The sequence below is a fragment of the Arachis ipaensis genome, chromosome B7, assembly GCF_059453495.1.
Source record: "Arachis ipaensis isolate K30076 ecotype BB chromosome B7, ASM5945349v1, whole genome shotgun sequence".
NCBI classification, from domain to species: Eukaryota; Viridiplantae; Streptophyta; class Magnoliopsida; order Fabales; family Fabaceae; genus Arachis; species Arachis ipaensis.
Window position 1 is genome coordinate 135017749 of NC_142442.1, and position 12252 is coordinate 135030000.

Sequence of the window (12252 nt, forward strand, 5' to 3'; positions counted from 1 at the left end):
GATATTATTATATTTGTTGCATTTGGTATAATATATACTTGGGGAAAGCTCAGTATACAAGCGATTAGGGCTTGTAACTATTACAAGTTCATTAACGCCTAATCCACTAAAACGCGTTGCAACTCCTACGTCACTTACACGCGCTATACAAAGATCCCGCGTTTGTATAACTACCAAATTTAAAAGATTTGTTTCCTTCTTTGTTTTCCTTCTTTCCAAATTTCATTGTTCTTCTTCTCGCGCGTCTTCCCCTGGTTTTTCGATCGTTCTTTTCTTCTCCTTTCTCATTGGTTTGTTCTTCGTCATTGACGTTAGTTCTTCTCTCTGTAACTCCAGTTTCGTTTTCTTTTCGATTTTCTGGTTTCTGAAATCAAAGTTTGAACTCGTTTTGAAGATAATAGATGATTCAACCTCAGATTGTCAGCTGAATCAGGGCGAAGTGGAGCACAAATAGGAAGAAAAACGAGATTAAGAATCAATTGATTACATGTAGCAAAGAGGAATAATGAAACCCTCATAGCAAAGACTCATTTGATAGGAATTGGAATGATTTTCTGCTAAATTTTGGTCTTGTGGACAACAAGTGGCTTTCAGGTAGTGTTGGGTTAAAATCTGCAGCAGAGGTGTAAATTTAATTTTTTATCGGGTGTATTTATAGTCTGTGTTTGGGTGTATTATGCAGATCTCTATGCAGACCGTCATATATGGGTTCCAATCTATTTGGAATTCTGGATCACCACTTCATATTATAGTACCTGTAAATCAGACATTTTGAATACACCAGAGAGAGTTTAATTAATTTTGGTCTTGTGGACAACAAGTGGCTTTCAGGTAGTGTTGGGTTAAAATCTGCAGCAGAGGTGTAAATTTAATTTTTTATCGGGTGTATTTATAGTTTGTGTTTGGGTGTATTATGCAGATCTCTATGCAGACCGTCATATATGGGTTCCAATCTATCTGGATCACCACTTCATATTATAGTACCTATAAATCAGACATTTTGAATACACCAGAGAGAGTTTAATTAATTTTGGTCTTGTGGACAACAAGTGGCTTTCTGGTAGTGTTGGGTTAAAATCTGCAGCAGAGGTGTAAATTTAATTTTTTATCGGGTGTATTTATAGTCTGTGTTTGGGTGTATTATGCAGATCTCTATGCAGACCGTCATATATGGGTTCCAATCTATCTGGATCACCACTTCATATTATAGTACCTGTAAATCAGACATTTTGAATACACCAGAGAGAGTTTAATTATGGAAAAAAATTTACTTATAATTGGATCAAATATATTTACACCATGTGTTCAATTTCTTACAAGAGTATATAACAGTTACATTAATCAGTGACAATATCATTAGAATCTATCTGACAAAATGGACTCAATAACAATGAGGATGGCCTGGACAGTCTTATTGCATCACTTCTCCTCGCTCATATTTCTGAATTTCTCACTCAACAGATGGGTTGCACACTTTAGGTCCTTGATTTGCTGTAAACAAAGCAAAATTAGAGTTAGATATATTTCTATTATGAAAAACTGATTTGATCGAAGACATATATTTGTTCTTACATTTTTTTCAGCTTGGTTTCTGTCTGCCATTTTTTCTGAAATGAAAAATACACCCATAGATATCAGTAAGATACACCCATAGATATGAGTCAGATACACCCATAGATATCAGTCAGATATCACTCAAATACACCCAAATGATTACAGAAATACACCCAAAGGATTACAGAAAATACACCCAAACGGTTACAAGAATTCACCCAAACCAAAATTCGTTGAAGTACATCTTATGCATAATTCAGAACTCTTTCTCTTTCTCCTCCTCATCTTCTGCTGCTTCTTCTTCTTCAAAAACGATTTTACCATGAAAAAACGAAAAAAAAGAGAAAACAGAGAGAAAAGACGTAAATGAAGAAGAAGAAAAAGAGGAAAACGAGGAAGAAGAACGTGCAAAAACGAAAGAAAAGGAGAAGAAGAAGAGTAAGAGGAAGAAGAACGTGCAGCAAGAAGAAGAAAAAGAATTTTAGAAACCATGAAAATCGAAAAAAAAAACGAAGAAGAAGAAGAGGAAGAGGAAGAGGAAGAGGAAGAGGAAGAGGAAGAGGAAGAAGAGAAGAAGAAGAAGAAGAAGACGAAGAAGAACCGTTTGAGTGGGGCGCGTGTAGTTACGCTCCATTCAAAACGAATTAATGCGCGTGTTAATGAAGTTTGGGCTAATAACTTGTAAAACTTGTACGGCCTTTTTACTTGTATGTGTAGCAGGCCCCTATATACTTTGCCGAGAAAATTAAATTATTTGGAATAAATTAAAAGATGTTCAATTATTATACATAGCTAATCGATTCTTATTACCGAAATCTTTATTTTACATACTATGTAAAAGAAAAAGAGATATTACGTATTTAATATTTTTTCCATAATATGTACTTTAAATTTGATTTAACATTGACCAATATTTTTTTTCATTAAAAATGTTAACCTCCTAATATTTTCATAAGAAAAAAAAAAGGAAATAGTAATATTATGATTATTATCTCTTTTGAAATGTCCTAAATTAAAGATCAGAATGTTTGACCAGAACTTAATCACGTAATTAATTAAACGATTGTCAAAATTGGATTTAAATTCTCTAAAGTTTGAATTTCAATTTAGAGAATAAAGTGTGATCTCTCATCATTTATTTTATAGGTGGGATCAAGAATAAATATGAAAGAGAAACCATTCAAAAATAGAAGATCACACTTTATCCTTTAAAATACAAATTTAAAATTTAGAAGATTCAAATTCGTCAAAATTTGATACTCTTCCTAATCAAATTGAGACTTTTTAAACAAATTAACTAGAAACTATGATCACATATTCCTGTAATAGAAATTTGGTGATGAACCAAAAAATTAAGCTTTTAAAACTAAACATTTTTTTTTCTTCGATTTTTACTTGGGTTGTTCGATTACAAACGAAGAACAAAATATAAAAACTCAACGAAATTGATAAGTTGAGCTAATTATCAAAATAATAAGTCCTGTTCTTAAAAAAGCACGCTAAAACACCGAGTCCACATAAATACCAAATAAAAAATATACTTTTTACTTGATTAAAATAAAAGACCAAAACCCAACAATTAATAAAAATAGCCATGCTATATATTCATATAATTTTTCATTTCAGTTTATCAAAATTGGTTGAATATCAAAAAAATTCAATATCAAAAAAATAAAATGCGACTCCACGCGTCCAAACGCATGAAACGTTAACATATTTATTCACGCTTTGAATATGAAACAACGTTCCTTCTTCAACATTGAAACCGCTACTAAAAAAGTTCGAATCTCTCTCAAAATCTCTTAAACTTCACTCGTGTTCTCTGTGGAAACCATTACTGGAAAAGAATTGCGAGAAGATTTCGAAAGGAAGAAGAAAACACGAACGAAAACAAGAACAGAGACTGCGAAAAGTATGATAAAAACTACTATTCTTTTAAAATCTTGCAATCTCGCATTTCTCTTAGTTGTATTTTAGGTTTACTGAATTGAGTTACTTCATTTAGTAGAATGACTTAATTTAATTCTATTTTTTTGGCGTAACTTGGGCATAGGAATGAATGTGTTCTTATTTTCTTTCTGTTCAGTGGAGTTGCTCATTTTTATTCATTTGATTGTTAGTGTGTTTAGTTGAGTCTTTTTGCATGCAGAAATAATTTACTTGATGATTGAATGTTTATCACATTTTATTCAACACATGATTGATGTTCGGTTCACTAGTGTTTGTCATTTGTTTCACCTGATTGTTATATATTCAATTGAGTTCTTTTGCATGCAGAAAAATTTTTTTTGATGATTGAATATTTATCACATTTTATTCAGTACATGAATGGTGTTCGGTTCAGTTGGGTTGGCCATTTTAATTCATTTGATTAAAATATATATGCTTGTGCTTGTCGGTGTATTGAGTGAAGTATTGATCAAATTTTTTTGGTTTCAGGCTCGAATATAGTTCAAATATTCTGTTGCACAAATTGAACAAAATCAAAGACCAAGTGATTCGAACATCTGAAGAAATAAGACTCCCAAAGCCATCTGCTGCCCTCTCCATCCCTTATTGTAAATTCACATCTGGGGATATAGATAGTAAATAGGATATATTTTGTTTGTCTGGTTGTAATTAACACTATTTTGTTTAACTTGTTTAAAAAACTAAACAATGTATATATATGAATATTAATGTAAATGTTATTGAAAATTTAATGTTAATGTATATATCTGATTCAAGATGGATTAGTCCTTGTCTTGTTGGTCTGAGATGTTAATATATATATCTGTTAGAACTGTCTAGTTGCTGTTTTGTTCCAGGTTGACAGTGAATGTAATCAGGATATTTATCAAACATTAAGAGTCCAAAAAAACAAATGAACTGAAATTAATACACAGGGTGAACAAAAAAAGTGCATATATCAATATAGCAGAGAGATCATTTTAAAAAAAATGTTGCTATCAATATTCCGTTTTAAAAACTCTTGAACTCTTTGGAATAATTTTTGTAGAACTTTTCGGCTTCTTCTAGTGTCTTGAAAATCATCCCGACCTTTGGGATAAATTGTTCATCCACAACACACCTGGTTTACAGAATGAACCGAACATGTTATTATGATGAAACAATTGTATAGTACTAAATGAATGGAACATTATCCATTATATAAATTCAAATTCAAACAGTTTTCTGTATAATGAACCGAATACGTCATTATGGTGAAACAATTGTATAGTACTAAATGAATGGAACATTATCCATTATATAAAATCAAATTCAGACAGCTTTCTGAAGAATGAACCGAATACGTTATTATGGTGAAATAATTGTATAGTATTAAATGAACGAAACATTATCCATTATATCAATTCAAAACACATGTGTCTACAATTGACAGATTATCAATTCAATTCAATTCAATTCAATTCGATTAAAAAAAATCCAAATCTCGTTTGTTTGATTCGTTTCAAAAGAATAATCCAAAACGCTCTCATTCAACTGATTTGAAGTTGAATCATTTATTGATTTGATAGAATATTGAAATCTAAAAACGAAGAAGATAAATCCACAAAATCAAAGAAGAAAAAGAAGAGATTGCAAAAGAGAAGAACAAAGAAGAAAAACGACAAATAGAAGAGAAGAAAAAAGAAGAAGAACAACGAGCAGCAGAGATTGTAGATCCAAAAATTACAATGCAAATCGTTAAAGTTGAAGAAGAGAAGAAGAAGAAGAATGTTTACATTAAAAAAAAAAGATTTACGTAAATTTACTATGTTAATAGGAGGAAGAGGGAGGCGCGCGTATATTTCATATAACTTCGGAGAAGGAAGGAGGCGCGTTAAAGAAAAAGTACTTAGATAAGTTGGATAGATTTTTTATATGAATGTGGAGCATTATTGTAATAAAAAACATAAACAAAACACCAAAAAAATGCCAACATTTAAAAAATAATAAAGTCATAATCCATCTAATTCCTGTTTTTTATTTTTTTTTTAACTCATATTACAAGTTTACGTCTTTCACAAATAAGATCTTTAAGAAGTTAATAAATATGAGATATTTTTATCATCTTATAATTAATTATCATTTTATAATTAAGCTAGTTTTGAAATTGAGTTAAAATTCACTTATCATCAATTCTAATACGTATGGTATCAGAATCTATCTAATACAATATTACTGGATCACTCACCTATAAATATTTATGCCTTAAATAATCATTTCTAGGTATGAAGAAATATGTTAAAAATTCTACATCTCTCAAAAATAAAATCTCTAAATAATTTATAAAATAATTTTTATCTTTTAAGTTAGTTTTTAAGAAACTAAATTAGGTCTATTTAATCTCAATTCTAATAACTGAAAATAAAATATCTTTACCATCCTACCTAAAAAAATCATACTTTTTTAAACAATATCAAATTACTTTATTTAATTTAATGTGAGTAGTATCGAATCAAATAGAATCTTTCAAAGTAGAAGAAATGAAACTGGAAGAGGGGGAAGCCGAAAAAGGAGACACTTGATACTACTTCTTGTGCTTTTTTGTTAAAAATAATCAAAACTTTCATACAGTTGCACAAAAAAATAGTAACAATAATAGTAATTAAATTAAAAGTTTCATCAGTGAAATTGAAGTTTCCACTAGCTACTTTAATTTCATAGATTAATATTTCATGATGGGAGAGACAAGAATCAAACCCACCAGATATATCTATATCTCTATATATTATTGGTCAAACTTAAAGGTCTAAGGTTAGAATTTAGAAGCACGCAGCTGAATTCTTTGAAACTTTGAATGACTATTTGCATGGTGGTGGTGGGTAAAAAATTAAGGATAAGATAATTAATCTCTTCTCCTTTTTTCTTTTTTCTTTTTCTTTTTTTTCATTCAAAATTATTATATTGTTAAAATAAAAATATATATAATAACTAAAATTTCGATTTATTTCGTAAAATTTTTTAATATTAAAAAAATTTTAAATAAATTAATTGATAATTTATAAAATTATATTAAATTTTATAATTTTATAATTTAAATTCTGTTAAAATTTTATATTTTATATACTTTATTTATTTTTGTGATATTACGTAAAATCTCGATTTTCTCCCGGTTAAACGGGAAGAATATATAAGTGATTATCATTACTCTCCTTGAAAACGATTGTGATATTGGTAGTTTAGTACGTCATGAACAACTTTTCTTTTAAAAAAAAAGGGGTTAACTGTATGTTGCATACAATTATGCAAACTGTGTAGTCCTACCTCCATTTGCCGTTTAATTTATTGAATAATAATACTACTAATAATAAAAAAAAATATAAAAGTTTTAAAAGGTCAGTGCTGTCGCCTGTCGGGTTTTAAAAGAGATATTCATATATGAATGTTATTGCATTCACACAAACTGTTGGCGTATAAAATATTTTTATTTCTTATATTAAAAATTTATCACAAATTTATTGAATCTATTATGTAAATATTACAGTTGTATATTGGCTCGTTAGATCAATTAGCGGTAGATTTTAGAATTAGTTAGTCAAGTATAACTAATTTAGGAATGCTATACATCTATGTAATCATGTAACTAAGTTGGTCCAAATCTAAAACAACTCATGCGCTTTCAATCTTATTAAATAAATGTAACTTTCACGCACCCTATACACACAAAACCACTATCTTCATTCGCACTTCATTATTAAAAAACATTTCTTTTTCTTCAAAACGCACGAAATCGCTTCTTCTCTTCGAATCTCTCTTAAAATTACTCAAACTTCAGTCACGTTCTCTGCGAAAACCACTACTGCAGAAGAATCGCGAGAAGATTTGGTAAGGAACAACCACAAACGAACGAAAACAGCAACAGAGACTACCAAAAGTATGAGAAAAACTATTGTTCATTTGAATCTTGCAATGTCACGTTTCTTCTAGTTGCATTTTAGATTTACTGTATTGATTTGCTTCGTTTAGTAGATCGAACTATTGTGAATGCATTTTTACAGTATAACTAGGGTTTGGAATGAAATTTGTTATTATTTTCATTCAATTCAGTGGATAGTGTAACTAGGACTTTGAAATTGGTTGTTAACTTGTTACTCTATTCAATACTTCTTTTGCATGGAGAAATACTATTCTTGATGATTAAAAGTTGAAAACGATTTATTCTTCACATGAACAACATTGTTCGGTTCGGTGGCATTCTTTTTCTTTGTTCAGGGTTTAGGATTATTGTATGTGATTGAATTTTTATAGTATAACTAGGATTTTGAATAAAATTTGTTGTTATTTTCATTTATCAGTTAAGTGGATAGTTTAACTCGGACTTTGAAATTGGTTGTTACTCTGTTCAGTACTTCTTTTGCATGGAGAAATACTATTTTTGTTGATTGAAATTTGATCACCATTTATTCACTACATGAACGTTGTTCGGTTCGGTGGCCTTTGTGATTTTTATTCACCAAATGAATGTTGTTCAGTTCGGTGGCCTCCTTTTACTTTGTTCAGTGTTTAACATTATTGTGATAGCATGCAAGAATCATTTCCTAGTATTTTCATTATTTATGATGTTTGATTCTGTGTATGAATGAGTTTCGGTTCGGTGGCCTGTGGCATTTTAATAGACTTGATTAAGATATACATGCTTGTGCTTATCGGTGTATTGAGTGAAGTATTGACCAAATTTTTTCAGTATTTAAGATTATTGTAATAGCATGCAGCAATCATTTCCTAGCTGTTTCATTATTTATCATGTTTCATTCTGTGCATGAATGAATTTCGGTTCGGTGGCCTGTGACATTTTAATTGACTTGATTAAGATATACATGCTTGTGCTTATCGGTGTATTAAGTGAAGTATTGACCAAATTTTTTCATTACAGCAAAACAGAACAAGACAATGGTGACAATAAAGGAGAAGCTGCACTATAACGTAAGCACATTAACTGACTCGGGAATCTGAAGCAATAAGACTCCCGAAGTCATCTGCTGCCCTCTCCAGCTCTTATTGTAAATTCTCATCTGGGGATTTAGATAGTAAATAGGACATACTATGATTAACTAGTTATAATTAACAATATTTTATTTAACTTGTTTAAAAAAACAAACAATGCTTCTTTCAAATGTATATATGTCAATGTTAATGTATATATCTATTCTTAATATCAATTTATATATCAAATGTTAATATTTATATTTGATTCAAGATGAATTACTCCTTGTGTCCTATCTGTTGGAACTGTTTGGCTGCTGTTGTGTTCCAAGTTCTCCAGCGATTGGAATCAGTGTATTTACCAATACATTAAGAACACTAAAAAACACAATGAACCGAAATTAATACACTGGCCAAACCGAAAATTGCAAACACACTGTACAGAAATTCAGAGAGCTAATTATAAAAAAATGTTTCTATCAGTATTCAATTTCAGAAACACCTAAACACTATGACATAGCACAATAAAGAAAAAAATTTACTTTTGTAATAAAGAATTTCACAAAAAAAGTGACTATTCATTAAAGACTAACAACAGTCAGAAATTAACCCACCTATAACCTCGGTGAACCGAAATTAATACACTTGTCGAACCGAAATATGCTCATGGGTGAATAGAAATATCTATTAATAAAAACTAAAACTCGTATAGTCCTCTCTTGGATAATTCATATCTGGTGCATTGTAAAGACTGGAGCTTGACCGAATCGATGATCCAGCGTCTAAAAGGTTCAACTACAAAAAAGACATAATTAATTGTATATTAGCAAAATACACAACTGAATTTTTACCTAATCGAAAGCAAGTCAATTTTACCTCGCTTGGAGCTGTCCTTTTCTTTTTCTTCATGGCATTTGAAATCTTTTTTTTCCAAGTTTGATCCAAGTCTGCTCTTGGGTCGGCCTCTTGTTTTGACGCGTGGCGGGCTTTGAAGGTCATTCACATCGTTCAACGTCGCTTCTTCGTGGGTTAACAAACTTTTTCCTCTAATTTTTTTAGAGACTCCTTTCTGCATACCGAACTGAACACATGCTCATGGTGAAACAACTCTATAATACTTATCGAACCGAAAAGTTACTCACAGTGAACGAAAGATAATCCATTATACAAAACCAAATTCGAAACAACTCTGTCTACAATTTAGATATTATTAATTCAATTCAATTCAATTCAGTTCAGATTCAGATCACCTCCGTCCATTCAATTTAATTAAAATAAAATTAGCAATTGCATTCCATTGAATTCGATTCAAAATTTAATAATCCAAACCTCATCAAATTGATACGTTTCGGAAGAATAATCCAAATCGCACTCATTCAACTGATTTGAAGTTGATTCATTCATTGTTTCAATTTAGAAATCCAGATCGAAGAAGAAAACGAAGAAGAAGAAGAACGACGAAGCTAATTACGTCAAACTCAATCCAGATCCATAATGCAGAGAAGAAAAACATGAACAGAGGAGAACAATGAATTTTATTAGGTTGAAGAAGAAGAAGAAAAAGAAGAAGAGAACAAGGTCTACGTTGAGAAAGGTTTATCACGCAGCAGAAGATTTATGTTATATACGTTATATGAGGCGTGTATATAACAAACTACTGTGAGGTGGGGAATGCGCGTGTGGAGAAAGTTACTTTGATAACATCCATATATTTTTTATATGGATGTAGAGCTTTTCTCTAACTATATATATATATATATATATATATATATATATATATTTAGTTACTGTAATTGATTGAGATCTTTCATTCAATACAAAATTTACTTTACTCTTTTCATTCATTTAGTTTATGACAACTGAGTTTTCTATTTTCTAGAATCATGATTTATAGCTCAGAACCAATTCAAACATAGTGTAGTGAGCGTGAAAGTGCTGCAAATTGATAAAAATGTATAGAAAATCAAGAATTTTGTCTCCTTCTTCTGCATTAACCATGGCAAATCGAAGAAAAAGAGTGGTAGATCTAGAGAATCAACAAAATCAAAATTTTTTAACATCAAATTTACAAACAATAGAAAGATTGATAAATCAACTTGCATCATTTCAATCACAAATAGAAAGAACAACCATCAATGCAATTCAAGATCCGACAAACTATACTACTTGCATCCAAATGAAACACCAGGTTTAATGTTCACCCACACTCCATTAACAGCCCGCAATTATCATTTTTGGGCGCGATCTGTCTTGTTGTCTATCAAATCCAAGAACAAATTGGGATTTATTGATGGAACTCTTCAAAAACTCGAAAGAAACTATCCAAATTTTCAACTCTGGGACAGATGCAACACCTTCGTTCTATCATGGTTGCGCTCCTCCTTAAGCAACGAAATCTTGCAGAGCATTCTATTGTGTAATACAGCTTCACAACTTTGGAACGATCTCAAGCATCAGTTTTATGAAGGAGATCTTTTTTGAATTGCAGAACTTTAAGAAGAAATATTTTCAATGAAATAAGAACATCACTACCATCGCTGCTCATGACAGTGATATATTATCTCACGTCATTGGTGAAACTGCTGTTCTGAGAAAATCCACACGAAAAATGCATAAACCAAGTTATTTGAAAGATTATTAATGTATGCGCACCACCATCTCCCAACCTCACGTCCAATCATCCCCTCCAAAGTATCCTATGTCAGATTACATGTCTTATGACTCACCTCTCAGTTACACAAGGCTCTATTTATTACTATCTCAACAAATCCTGAACCATCTTATGAACAAGCAATCATACACGATTGTTGGATACAAGCAATCAAATCTGAGTTAAAAGCTTTAGAAGACAGCAACACCTGGAAGCGAGCTCACCTTTCTCCCCAAAGACAAAAAGGTAATTGGGTGCAAATGAATTTTTAAAACAAAATATAAATCAGATGGAAGCATTAAAAGACACAAAACAAGACTAGTGGCGAAAGGATTCATACAAACTCAACGCTATGATTATTTTGACACTTTCAATCCAGTTATCAAGATGACAACACTACGTGTTCTTCTGGCTATTGCTACAAGTAAAAACGGATACCTTCATCAATTAGATATCAACACAACCTTTTTACACAGTGATCTCCCAAAGAAAATCTACATGAAAGTGCCTCCTGGACTAAGCGCTCCACAAAGAACAGTTTGCAAACTCTAACAATCCTTTTACGGCTTCAAACAAGCAAGTCGCTAATGGAATTCAAAGCTCTATTCAGTTCTACTTCAATCGGGTTATACTTAATCGAAGGCAAACCAATGAAAGATTGCAAACCTGCTAGCACTCCAATGAACTACTCTGTGCAACTATCGAAGACTTTTGGGACATTTTTAGAAGATGTTAAACCTTATAGAAGACTTATAGAAAGACTGATCTACCTTACAAACACAAGATCTAACATATGCTATGTTGTCAGCAAACTAAGTCAATTTTTAGATTGTGCCACTGATGAACATTTTAAAGTTGCCCTACACATTCTGTGATACTTAAAACAAGTCTCTTCTAAAGGACTATTATTTGACTGCATCTGTGATTTATCTCTAAGAGACTTCACTGATTATGATTGAAAAACTTGTCCTGACACTCGAAGATCAATTTCAGGGTATTGCTTCTTCATAGAAAAATTTTTAGTCTCTTAAAAAAAAGTAAAAAATAACCAACAGTAGCTCGTTCCTCATCCGAAGTAGAATATCGAGCTATAGCACTAGCTACTTGTGAAGGCATTTGGCTCGCTTATATCCTGAGTA